The sequence below is a fragment of the Protopterus annectens genome, chromosome 14.part0, assembly GCF_019279795.1.
Source record: "Protopterus annectens isolate FY-2018-M chromosome 14.part0, PAN1.0, whole genome shotgun sequence".
Classification (NCBI taxonomy): domain Eukaryota; kingdom Metazoa; phylum Chordata; order Ceratodontiformes; family Protopteridae; genus Protopterus; species Protopterus annectens.
The window spans coordinates 418297062-418310025 of NC_056748.1; positions in this window are offsets into that span (position 1 = coordinate 418297062).

Genomic DNA, 12964 nt, shown 5'->3' on the forward strand with positions numbered 1-12964 from the left:
CATCTGGAGACATCACTTGGCTGCAATGAATTAAAAACCTTTTAAATATGCTTTTTAAAAAGGGATGGCAGTTAGCATAATGGTTAAGGGGTTTATCTCATAAACAAATGGTACAGGATGTGATTCTTACCTGGGAAGTTTGGCTAGGCTTAAAGGGCCCAAAAGACTGGTAGCCTAGTACTAAGCTATAAAATGGTTCCAGTTTTTTACTGAAAAATGGGGAAAGGATCAACTGCCTTAAAAATGTGAAGGTTACCTGCAGTATTTTCCAGTTATCCCTCAAAATGTCCTTGATTGCGCATGCATCTCTAAGTGATGTTCGTACCTGTATTTACTAGTTCAATCTTTTTTTTTCTTTTTATAACTAAGGTAATCTGATAAACTAGTAATGGGCCAACATATAGTTATAAATCCATTCATTAATTTATCAACAATCTGATCCAGATCTTTTTTATTATAACCCCTATTGACAATCAGTTTGCCTAAACTCTGGAAAATCAAGGGATGAAACAACGGATAAACTAAACCCCTCAAGGTACATCAGTGGTGCGGTATTCAGAAATGTGACAAAAATAAAATACAAAATCAAAAGAAAGAACAGTATATTTAAGCGCTTTCATTCTTTTTACTTAATAGAACTTCATCTGATGAAAGAGGTTAAATTTACTGTTCTGCCTTTTGTGTTTGCCTAAACTCTTCAACTTCTGTGAATTCTTCATCTGATGATGCCAGCCTAGAAAGCCTTATTATCTGGCCTTTTACAATGTTGTTCTAACAACACTAATGGCAGGTAAGCACCACTGGAATGTGAATAACTATGTCTTGAAACATCCTTCCTATCTACCCTATTACACACAAAAAAAACGGTGGTGCCCTGTGTGCATCAACTTGAGTGAGATATGTGCAGTATTTGTCTTCTTTTCCACTTGCAAAAAAAGAAAAAAAAAAAAAAACAGCTCTGAGGCTTTAAAGGAAGGTGCAATCACTTATAGCAGAAAGAACTTACTGGAAATTAAGGAATTAAACTTGTTGTGCAGCTAGATGTTTGGCCTGCTGTCGGCGGAGTCTTGACAGGCCTACAACAACTTCCACACTCAATGATCTTGGAATTCTATCACTGCATGGCTCAAAATGCCTATAACAGCTATTAGGAGCTTCTACAACACACTGGAAAAGGATCAATAGATAAGCATCTGAGAGAACCAGGAAAAGAGGAACAAGGGCTGGAATCACTGCTAGACTGAAGACGAATTCATTCAGGCCTGCACTACCCTCCTTACTTCTAGCAAATGTGTGCTCTCTGGGAAATAAAATGGATTACATAGGTCTGGAAATGACATCTCAAAATAAGGTGAGAACACTTGTGTATTTATGTTTACAGAGAGTTGGCTGCATAATATTAATGACAGTGCAATCAACTGGAAGGGCTCACATTGTTTCATACAAACAGAAACCATGCACTCAGTGGGAAGTCTAGAGAAGGGGGAGTCTGCTTGTATGTAAATAACAAGTGGTGCAGAAACTGTGACACTGTACTGAGCCACTGCTCTACAGACAGAGTTCCTAGCAGTGAGATGTAGACCCTTTTATATTCCTAGAGAGTTCAATGGCATCGTTATGATAGTAGTATATACACCACCAAGTCCAAACACTAGTGAACTCTGACTTTGCTATATAAGTCAATTTGTGATGTACAAATTAAAAACCTAGATTTTTGCACACATTTTTGCAGATTTCAATAGGCAGAATTGAAGTCAGTATTACCTCATTATTACCAATATGTGGGATTTACTGCAAGGGGAAATATCACCTTGGACAAAGTATATACTAATATTAAGTTGGCATATAAAGCTGTGCAACATTCGCACTTGGGTGGCTCAGACCACCTTACTATTATGTTAATGCTGGTATATAAAACAACACTAATCAGGGAAAAGTCCACTGTGAAGCAAGTCAAGCTATGCACAGAGGGTGCAATCACAGCCATCCAAGATTGCTTCAAGAACACAAATTGGAACATATTTAAAGAGGCTGGTACAGTCGACCAACAGATCAGCTTGGACAAATACACAGAAACAGTGGTGGCATATCTATCTAAATGTGTAGAAGACATGACGGTGAATAAAAACATCATCATAACACCAAACCAAAAACCATGGCTAACAGGAAAGTATACGACCTTTTAAAGGACACAATGTGGCATTCAAAATGAATAACAAAGATGCTCTTAGGGTGGCAAAGGCAAATCTGAAGAGAGGGGTAAGGGAGGCAAAGAGGGCATATGGAAAAAAAGTACAAAACCATTTCACCGACATGAGGGACTCCAGCAGTATGTGGCAGGGAATAAAAGCCATAACTGAATAAAAAACAACACCAGCTCAATGTGAGGACAGCACAGAATCCCTGGATAGGCTGAACACCTTCTACAGTAGATTCAAGGACAGGAACTGCTCTATGGCAATCTTACTCCCTACAGACCCAGGTGATGAAGTGCTCATTCTAAACCAAGCTGAGATGAAAAAGGCCCTGTATCACATGAATCCAAGAAAGGCTGCTGGGCTGGACAACATCTTGGGTAAAGTGTTAAAGGACTGTGCTGAACAAGTAAGCACTGTACTAATGGATATATTTAGTATCTCCATCAGCCAAGTTAAGGTACCCAAGTGCTTTAAAAATACAAATATTATACCACTACCAAAGAAAGCCACTCCCCTCCAGCCTTAATGATTATAAAACAGTGGCCCTCATGTCCATCATCATGAAAAACTTTGCAAGGTTGGTTAAAAAAACAGCTGACAGCAAATGTCCCAAGAGCACTTGATCCACTGCAGTTCACATACCGTGTAAACTGCTCCATGGCAGATGCCACCTCTGTCGCACTGCATCTCACAATGGAACTCCTAGAAAATAATGACAGCTATGTCAGAATGCTGTTTTTTGATTTCAGTTCAGCATTCAATACAGTGATTCCACAACAGCTAATAGAAAAACTAGTCTACCTAGGTGTTAATAACCACATGTGCAACTGGATCCTGGACTTTCTGACTGGAAGACGCCGAGTATGTGTGGGCAAGAATTCCTCAAAAAAAATCACTATCAACACAGGAGTACCCTAGGGCTGTGTGCTGCTGTTTACTATCTTGACCCATGACTGTAAAGCCAGATTTAACACCAACCACATCATTAAGTTTGCAGATGACACTACAGTTGTGGGCCTCATCAGCAAAGGAGAAGAAAACGCTTACAGGAAAGAAGTGAGTTCTCTGAATGACTGGTGTGCCAGGTATAATCTTGACCTCAGTATCAGCAAAACCAAGGAGATCATAATAGACTTCAGGAGAGTACAACCAGCTCACTCTCCTTCCATGATAGATTGGGAGGTAGTGGAATGGGTAAAGTACATAAAATTCCTGGGGGTCTACATAGTGGAGGATCTTTCTTGGTCAACCAGTACCAGTCACATAGTAAAGAAAACCCATCAATGTCTGCACTTCCTGAGGAGACTGAGGAAAGCAAGCCTACCTCCCTCTATCCTCTCCACCTTCTACAGGGGTACCGTAGAAAGTATCCTAATGTACATCTTCATGGTGTGGCATGGAAGCCATTCAGCAGCAGATCAAAAATCCCTACAAAAGCTAGAGTTGTAGAGAAAATAATAGGATCCAAACTTCCATAGATAAAGGATCTATACACGGCAGATTGTTATGACAGAGCAGCAAAAATAACAAGTGATCCTACACACCCTAAGTTTGAACTGCTCACATGCTTGTCATCTGGCAGAATATACCACAGAGTATGCTGTAAAATTACCAGGTTCAAGAACAGGTTTTCCCCTTAAGCAATTAGACCCTTGAACTCTGGTATTAATCTCAAGGATGTGAGACGCTGACAAATCTTATGAAAACCAGACAATAGTGCAATAACAATAAGACTTCACAACCAACTTACCAGTTTACAGGAAAATTATGTGCAATACAAACTGCTAGATATTCTCATAATATACAGAACATGAGAATTATACTGTGTAATATGTACAGATACAATAAGGAACCAATCAGCTACTATCGTGGTGTATAGAATAACTGTAGTAATAAGTAATAATAAAACTGTCTAACTGTCTAAGAGAAAGGTAGGTAAATGTTAGGTCTGATACATGTGCAAATGTATGTATGTATGTATATGTCTGTCTTCTAAGTGTGTAATTGTATGTATGTATTTGTCTTCTCAATTCGGGCATGATGCACATAATTTCGTTTAGACTTCACTTGTGGTATCTAAATGACAATAAAGTTTACTTTGACTTCATAGTTTTACGTACCCGGATATGACAAAATATATTAACTATAAAGAAAAAAATCAGTAGATGTGATAACATGCTGTAAAAATTATTGATGTGAATTAATATTTCCCCAACAAACACAAAGGAAATCACCTATAAAATGATTAAAAAAAAAAACAATATCTGTAATCAAAATTTTATAGAAATTCTCTTTCCAAGGAGCATATTACTAAATTTACAAAACCAAAGACCATGGTCCCCCCCATTGCTTCATCTCTTTTGGTCCTTACCCCAGTGTCCCCAACCATCCTTGGGCCTGCCAACTCCTCCTTCCATCCCCAGCACAAACTCTGATTTTGAGATTATGCTAGAATGGAATTTAATGGTATCCTGGGGAATGGGGGTCTTTCTGGGAAGTGCTTCTGTGAGGGAAGGGATCTTTTTATGACCTACCCTCATTTTCCTTTCCTCTCTTCTACACTCCTGTCTGTACCCTCTCAACTGTACAGATTTTCATAGATTGTTCAGATTTTTGCCGCAAATATTTGGTCTGTTCCAAATAAAATCTTTGGTTTTCTGGTAAATCATGGAGGATTGGAGTTACTAAATAATGACCAAATAATGACATTTGAGTTTCAGACTTCATATCCTTTAGAAAATGCATGCTAACACAAATCATCTTATTCTAGCAGCTTTCTAAGTTTATAAGAGCAATATTTAAAAACTGTCCCTGTTTTGGGGCATTTGTCCTCCCATTATTTTAGGCTTTGTCCAGATTTCCTGCTTTAAGAGGTTAAGAGGTATGCTCATGTCATAATGCCACCCAAGGTTACTCCCCTCTGTAGTCTATGCCCCCCATCAGGGTGGCCAAGATGAATGCCTGTGCCTTCTGATAGGCATGCCTATCTCTCCCTGCCAGCACCTCGGACACATGTGCCACTAACTGAACCTAGGTTACCTGGGACATAGTTATGGCTTTACCCCTTGACACCAAGGAGTTGACCACTGCCATAGTTACTTGTGTTTCTGTTATTAATACTTTATTTATTTATTTATTTATTTATTTAAAGTTTGTTTACCGAGATAGTCTGACGGCTGAATACCCATTTTCAGCAGAGGCCCGGGTAAAAAAGCTCCACAGATAAAAATAATTTGGCAAAATACATAAATACAAAGTATTATCTATCAATATATCATCAGTAGTATAAAAATAGAAGAAAAAGAAAAACAGAATCACATTTTTCCAGTACAATGCTTATAGGAATAAGGTTCTGCAATAGAAAACAGAATTGCGAATTTTCCCAATACAATACAGATAAGAATAAGGTTCTGCAATAATATATAGTTTCAAAACAACTGTGTTAGGTTGGATACAGACAGTAATGTATCAGTAATGTATCAATATGTATTAAGTTACAGCAGCATTGATAATATAATCGTTTGTATAGCAGTAATGGCATACTAGTTGTGAGATGTTAACTAAGAGCAGAGAATTTGGTTGCAGAGAAAGAGAAAGAAGGAAAGTGTTAGAGCTTAGTTGAGTTTAGCCAGGGGAGGTACATGAATAGAGCCAGTTTTTGTTTAGGTGTTTTCTGAGAAATAGTTTAAAATTGGCTGAGTTTGTAGTGCTAAGGATATTTTGGGGGATGGAGTTCTGGGTTTTTGAGATTTGGTAGGAATATAGTGAGTCATCATAACTGTTATTGGATTTAGTGACCTTTAGCAGGGATTTGTTTATGGATCTTAGCTCTCTGAGATTAGAGTACTGTTGGATAAGGTTGTGGAGAGCTGGGCAGTTTTCAGGTTTGATGGTATGAAGAAATGTATAGTTATCCCCTTTGGGAAAAAACATGTATCCGTGAATTACCATATAGGTGGCAGTACACTAAACACCGAAAGTGTGATAAGAGACTTAGGGACACAGGTGGACAGTGGTCTCACCTTCGATAACCACATCGCCACAACAGTCAGGAAATCCTTCTATGTGGCACACCTCATCACTAAGGGATTTTCATCCAGAAAAAAGGAGGTCACTGTCCCACTGTACTCATCCCTCATTAGACCCATTATAGAATACAACGCCCCGTTTGGTAAGTACCTCTCAAGACATCTGCAACAACAACAACAACTGGAAAGGCCGCAGAAATACCTCACTAAAAGAATCACAGGCCTAAAGCAGATGTCCTACACTGACCGCCTTAAAAAACTCCAGCTATACTCTGTCGCATATCGTCTACTCAGAGGTGATCTGTGCTTAACATACAAGGCCATGTCAAACCCAGAGCTGTTGGACATGCTACACTTAAAGAAATCCCAATCCCTCAGAGCCACACGCTCCAGGGATCTAAACCTTGTCATCACAATAAACAAAACATGCTGGAGGGATAGGTTCCTGACCCAGAGACTCCCCAGACTCTGGAATAGATTGCCCATACATGTCAAGCAGAGTGCCTCTTTGGCCCTCTTCAAAAGGAACCTTGACGATTGGATGGGAGAATGGAAATTCACCCCGGGGATCATGTCAGTCGCCCTGCTAGACAGAGGTCCAGGGAAGTAAATAGTGTGGGAAGAAATAGCCAGGGAATTGTTATGGCTAGGCTTGTATAGGCCCTAGGGCTGATAGGTTCATAGGTTGGTACTAGGCTATGTGCAGTTGTGATTTGATGGAGAGAGAGGAGGTTAGGTAGTTCAAGCCAATTTAGTTGTTGAAGTGCTGTAGAGTGGTGGGATCTATATGAGAAACTAGTGGTAAATTTGACAATTTTGTTCTAGCATGCCTATAATAAGGTGGAGAGAAGGTGGGTTCTAGCAATGGTCTGCCTGGATGAGTTGGTTAGGAATTGCTTGGCTCTATATAGTGAGCTAAGTTTGATATGGGTCTTTTTAATGACTAGTGCTACATGTTTGTTAAACCTCAGGTTGTTGTCAGTGGTGACACGTAGTAGTTTGGTTTGAGAAATGGGTTCTATTTTGGTGTTACTGGCTGAGTAAATAATGAAGGGTATTGTTAGGTTAATGGGCTTTTTATCGGCAAATAGTTTGGTTTTGTTGGGGTTTAGTATTAGTTGTTTGGAGAGGTAGTATTCTATGTCTGAGAAAGATTTTGTTTTTTTTCAAGAAGTTGAGAGAGGGAGGGAGCAGCACAGATTAGGGGTAAGTCATCTGCATATTGGATTGTGTTAGCCAGGTTGGTTGCTGTGGGTAGTTTATTGGTGAATATTGTAAAGAGAAGTGGACCTAAAATTGATCCTTATGGAAGGCCAACAGAGACTGATAAGTGTGAGGATAGTTCATTCTGCAGCTTCACGCCTTTTTGTCGATCAGTGAGATAGTTGTGAAACCAGAAGAGAACAGATTGAGATAAATTTAATGATGCTAGCTCATTGAGTAGCTTTTGATCTGAGACTGTTTCAAATGCTTTGGACATATCTAAGAAGATGGAGGCAACTTGTTGCCCATTGTTTTTAGATGGTTTATACTGTTAGTGAAACTTAATACGGATGTTCTAGTGCTGTGCTTAGGTCTAAAGCCATGCTGGGATTTATTTAGCAGATTGTTACAGGTAAGGTAGTCTATAAGATGGGAGTGGATGCATTTTTTGAGGATTTTAGACAAAGGGGAGAGAATGACAATTGGTCTATATTTGGAAAATTCAGATGAGACACCTCCTTCGTGTAGAGGTATGATGTAGGATGTTTTCCATATTTTAGGTATGTACTGTTCTCTGACTGATCTATTGATTAATACAGAGATAGGATAGGCTATGGTGTTGGCTGCCATCTTGAGATATGTGTTAGGGAGTTGATCAATTGCAAGGGTTGTGGGCATTCATTTCTGCAACAGTTTTCTGATGGTAGATATTTGAATGGGTTGAAAGGAGAAGGGAATGGTAGATGTTGAAGATGGCAGTGGAATCTTTATTTTTTAATAGAGATAGGATGGAGTTGGTGAAGAAGGTGTTAAATTGTGTGGCTAAGATGTCTTTGGTGTTGGTGGTGGTGGTGGGGGTTGGAGTTAAAGCTTGACCAGGATGAAGACGTTTTTTGATATTGATCCAGAACTTGTGGAGATTATTTTGGTATGTATGTTGTGTTTGAGTGTAGTATTTTTTTTATCTTCTTTGATTTTTGATTTGGATTTGTTTTTAAGGTGACAGTAAATTTTGAAGGAGGGTTGTTTTTTGTCAGTCTGGTAGTAGGACCATGCTTTAACCCTGTCCTTGAGTATTTGTTTGGTTTCTTTGGACTGCCATGGAGTGTGGTTGGATTTAGTTTGAACCTTTCTAATAGGAGCTAGGATGCTTAGGATTTCAAGGCATTTAAAGTATTCCACAGCAGAGTCAAGCTGGAGGTGAGATAGTGGAGTCCAGTCACAGTGCTGTACTGGGGATGTAAAGGTGATTACAGAAAGGTGTTTGTTGCTTCTAATCTGTCTATATAAAGTGTTCATTAAAAACAAAGAAAATATTAATGAACATTACTTCTAGAAATGTACATATTAAATAAATCCACAAATGTGAAACTTTCAAATTGCTCTCACCATTCCCTGCTCTGTTTCTTGGGAAATATATGAGTAAGGTAAGTTGATATCTATAGAGATCAGCAAGTTGTGTTCATCAGCTGCTACTGAGTTAATCTTATTGACAAAGTTTACAGCTGTTATGGAAGACCGCATCCCTTAAAAAATAACCTGCATCTTTTGTCCATGTACAAGACAAGGAATTCCATTTAGAACCCTCAGCTGAAACTAAAGGCCTAAAAGGAGGATTCAGAGGGTGCTGGTGTAATTTTGGAATGTTAAAAAAAATTAATTGATGTTTAGGTATATAATAAAATTCAAAAGAAAAACTCAGACAAAGCCTATCTTTGCATCCCAGAATTATCCTTCGATACTCTGGTAAACAATGAACCTATGAACTGACCATCTCAGTATAAGTAGCTTAAGTCATGATATAATTGCAGTGAAAGATCTCTTATCTGGTGAAATATGCATCAATTTTCTTTCTAGCGCAAAGAAAACTTGTTTACTGCATCTTGAGCTGAAATCTTACACCTGTGCCTAATGAAAGTGACTTTTTCTCAAATCTTGGAAGGTTTTATATAACAGAGGATTTTTCTGTGTAGGCTCTGCTACTTTAACATATGTAAGAGTCTTCTCTAAGGAGATGAAATTGCTGTTGAAATGCATTTATAATTTCCCTCTGGCATTTATGCTTTTCTTAAAATATCTTGTGAAGGAGAAGCAGGGAATTGTGAAGAGGATTCTTCATTGTGTAAGAAGACATACTGTGGAAAAGAATATTGAGCTGATAAGGAAAATCCCTCTAAAGAATCAGATGTTGGAGAAGGACTTCTAAGTATTCTATTATCTAAGGTATTTATCAGAAGAGACATTGGTACAAAATGTTTTATCTTAAAGTCTAATCTAGAATAACCTCCAAATGGGACCAACTGATGGTCATGACATTTTCTTTATAAAAAGCAATGGCATTTCCTCTACCAGCATCTTGTAGTCTAGAACTACAGGATTTAAGCAGGAAAACTGGTGACTTTAGTATGGGAGAGGCCTTAATATTAGAAGGGGATACATGTTCTTCCACCACAGACTTCAAGCTCAGTTGCATCTTTAACTTTTAAAATTATCTTTGGAAATTCAACATTTGATCCAAAACTGGTAAAGAAAAAGGTACCTGCTTCAGTTTATATTTAATAGACACCAACATCATCAGAAACTTAGCAGGCACAGAAGCAACTTACTTCATAGTCCTGTCTCTAAGAGTCAGTGAAAATGAATTACCAGCCTTGACAGTACCTGAAAAAGGTAAATGAGTGATAATGTTTTATAGAAGTAAAAACAAGAAGAACTGAGACAGTGTGGTGAATGTTGAACACCAAAACACAAAATAAAGATGAGCACACCACAGAGAGCAAGTCCAAAGACAGGCAATAAAAACTGCACTTTAATTAGGCAAAAAAAAAAAAAAAAACAGAAAATATTAACACTTTAACTTTTATCACCACATTTTCGTCTAAACCACAGCAGACATCCTCAGATTACAACATCAAAGCCCAGTTCCATATTTATACACTAAAAAAAACTTTAATTATTCAATTAAATCACTCAATAAAAGTTAAAAGGTTAATCATGGCCATCCTGTCTACATAGATACATAAGAATATAAAGTATAACTTTTTAATCTTTAAAACCATGTAGATGTAAAAAGAGCTAAGTACTAAAAAGAAAAAGTTTACATAAAATAACTTGTAATTCCAAGGATTAATAATAGTGTGTTCTAAAATGTAAATTAAAATACCTAAACTTTAAACACTAAAGTAATAGCTCTATCAAGTGGCCACAAGACCTGTTGCAACAAGATTGCACCTTTCCAGTAAGATAAAAAACATTATTTAAAAATAAAGGAAGCAGGAAAAATTATTTATTTTAATGTATAAATAATTAACTAAAATAAAAAGCAATCTCAATTCATAAATTAGAGTTTGGCTGCTCTTATTTTTTAAAAAAGGAGTTATTAGTGACTAATTGAATAATTAAGTTTTTTTTGAATGTATAAATACAGAACTGGGCTTTTATATTATATTTTCTGTACTGCTTCCATTTTTTTTTTGCCTAATTAAAGTGCAGTTTTTATTGCTGTCATTGGACTTGCTCTCTGTGGTGCGCTCATTTTTATTTTGTGTTTGATAGAAGTAAAATCATCCTCTTTAATGATTATCCTTTTTCTGTGAGTTTTTGTAATTCTCCCTCTACTTTTGCATTATTTACCAAATATGTTATTTTAACTTTTTCACCAATGATTTATATTAATTTCCATTATAAACAAAGCCAAAGCCTTATGTCTTCTTAATTAATAGCCCATTTAAACATATTTCAGTATTCACACTCTTCTATGTTACATGCAGAGCATAAAAAAAAGAGACAATGATAATGGAAATCTTTCAGAGCTATTTGCTTATCACACTCTAACTTGTTACAAGACTAGCCACTATGTACAAACTTTAGAAATAAAGCAATACTTCAGAAGAAAAGATGTACTAGACAGAAATGTATTCTGGTAAAATGGGAGATGCATAACACTTCAAATAGTGAAAAGCATGCATAACAATATGGGATGTGTAAGGAAGCTATATCTGCTGACATCAGTACCAAGTCAATGCAAGACCTGAGCTGATTCATTGAGGGGAAGATGCTACTAACCTTTTTTATCTTCTACCTGGAAAGGTCACAAAGATGAGATGGCAAATCCAAATTTAGGATTTACATAGAAGGAGACCACGTCAAAGAAGATAGTGTTATTAAACAACATACGCATTAGATATTGCATTTTTACAGCACTGAAATCAACAGAAAGTGTCAGACAAAAACAGGAAACCAGCTGCTGAAGCAGTACACTTCCTCTTAACACTGCATATTCATTAAAATGTTTACAAACCAGTTAAATTTACTCAGGATGGCAGAAGATTAATCTTTTTTTTTTCAGAAAATTCAATCTGCCTCAGACTACTGGTCTTTACAAAAAGATGTAATACGTTTAGTAACTGTTCCAAAGCTGCACAATAAAATCTTAGATTACACAGTTCAAACAATATAATTCAACCAATATAGATCAAAAACTGGAAAGAACTGGTCTGGAGTTTTCCATGACTGACACTTGCTGTAAAGCATGGATTTCTATAGCTTAAATGGTATGAAAAATCAACATTCAGATAAAGAAATAGATTTTCTGGATGTTAAAGTATGCCAAATTTCATTAAAAGAAATAGATACTGGCTTGTATAGGAAACCCACATATAAGAACAGCATACTACACAAAAGCAGTATGCACCCCACCCATGTGCATAGGAATGTAATCAAAGGGCAATTCATGAGGAGGAGCAGACTTCACAACACAGATGAGGGCCTACAAAAAGCAGTCACTTTATTGGAAAATGACTTTAAGAAGAGATGATATAACAAAAAGGAAACAGATGATAGTATAGAAAAAATGTATGAAGGACGTAATAATAGAGGGACCCCATATTATTCTTCAGGACAGGCCCAAGATGTACTGTTAAATAAGAATAACGTGAGTAAGGTTAGATTTCCAGTAACCTTTTCAAGTGACATCATAAGATTTTGTGGGATATTTGAAAAGAATTGGGGTATCCTGACCACTATAAATGAACTACAGGAGGTGAAAGATAATAAACCTAGTTTCTCCTTCAAGAATAAAAAGTCATTAAAAAGGCAGCTATGCTATAAATTAAACTCTAAAACGGAGAATAGAACAGTTTCCCAAAGAAGTGGAACTTTCCCATGTAGAAAGTGCACGGCATGTAATTATTTGTATAGCAAATCCACTTTTCAACACCAGACTTGTGGTTTTGAAATAAACATAGATTTCTATGCCGATTGTAGAACTAGACACCTGGTATATTTCAGCTTTTGTATAGTCTGCCATGTCTTTTACATAGGCAAGACTAATAGGTTGTTCAAAGAGCGTATACAAGAACATCTGAGGGACATTAACAACAAGAAAGAAACCAGTGCCCTGGCCAAACGTGCAGTCTGCAGGTCCATCACACATTTTTTATTTTATGGCCCTAGAGGTTATGCAATCAAACATTAGAGGTGGGGATATGAGCAATATTGTAGAAGAAGTTGAACAGAAATGGATTATGCTATTGA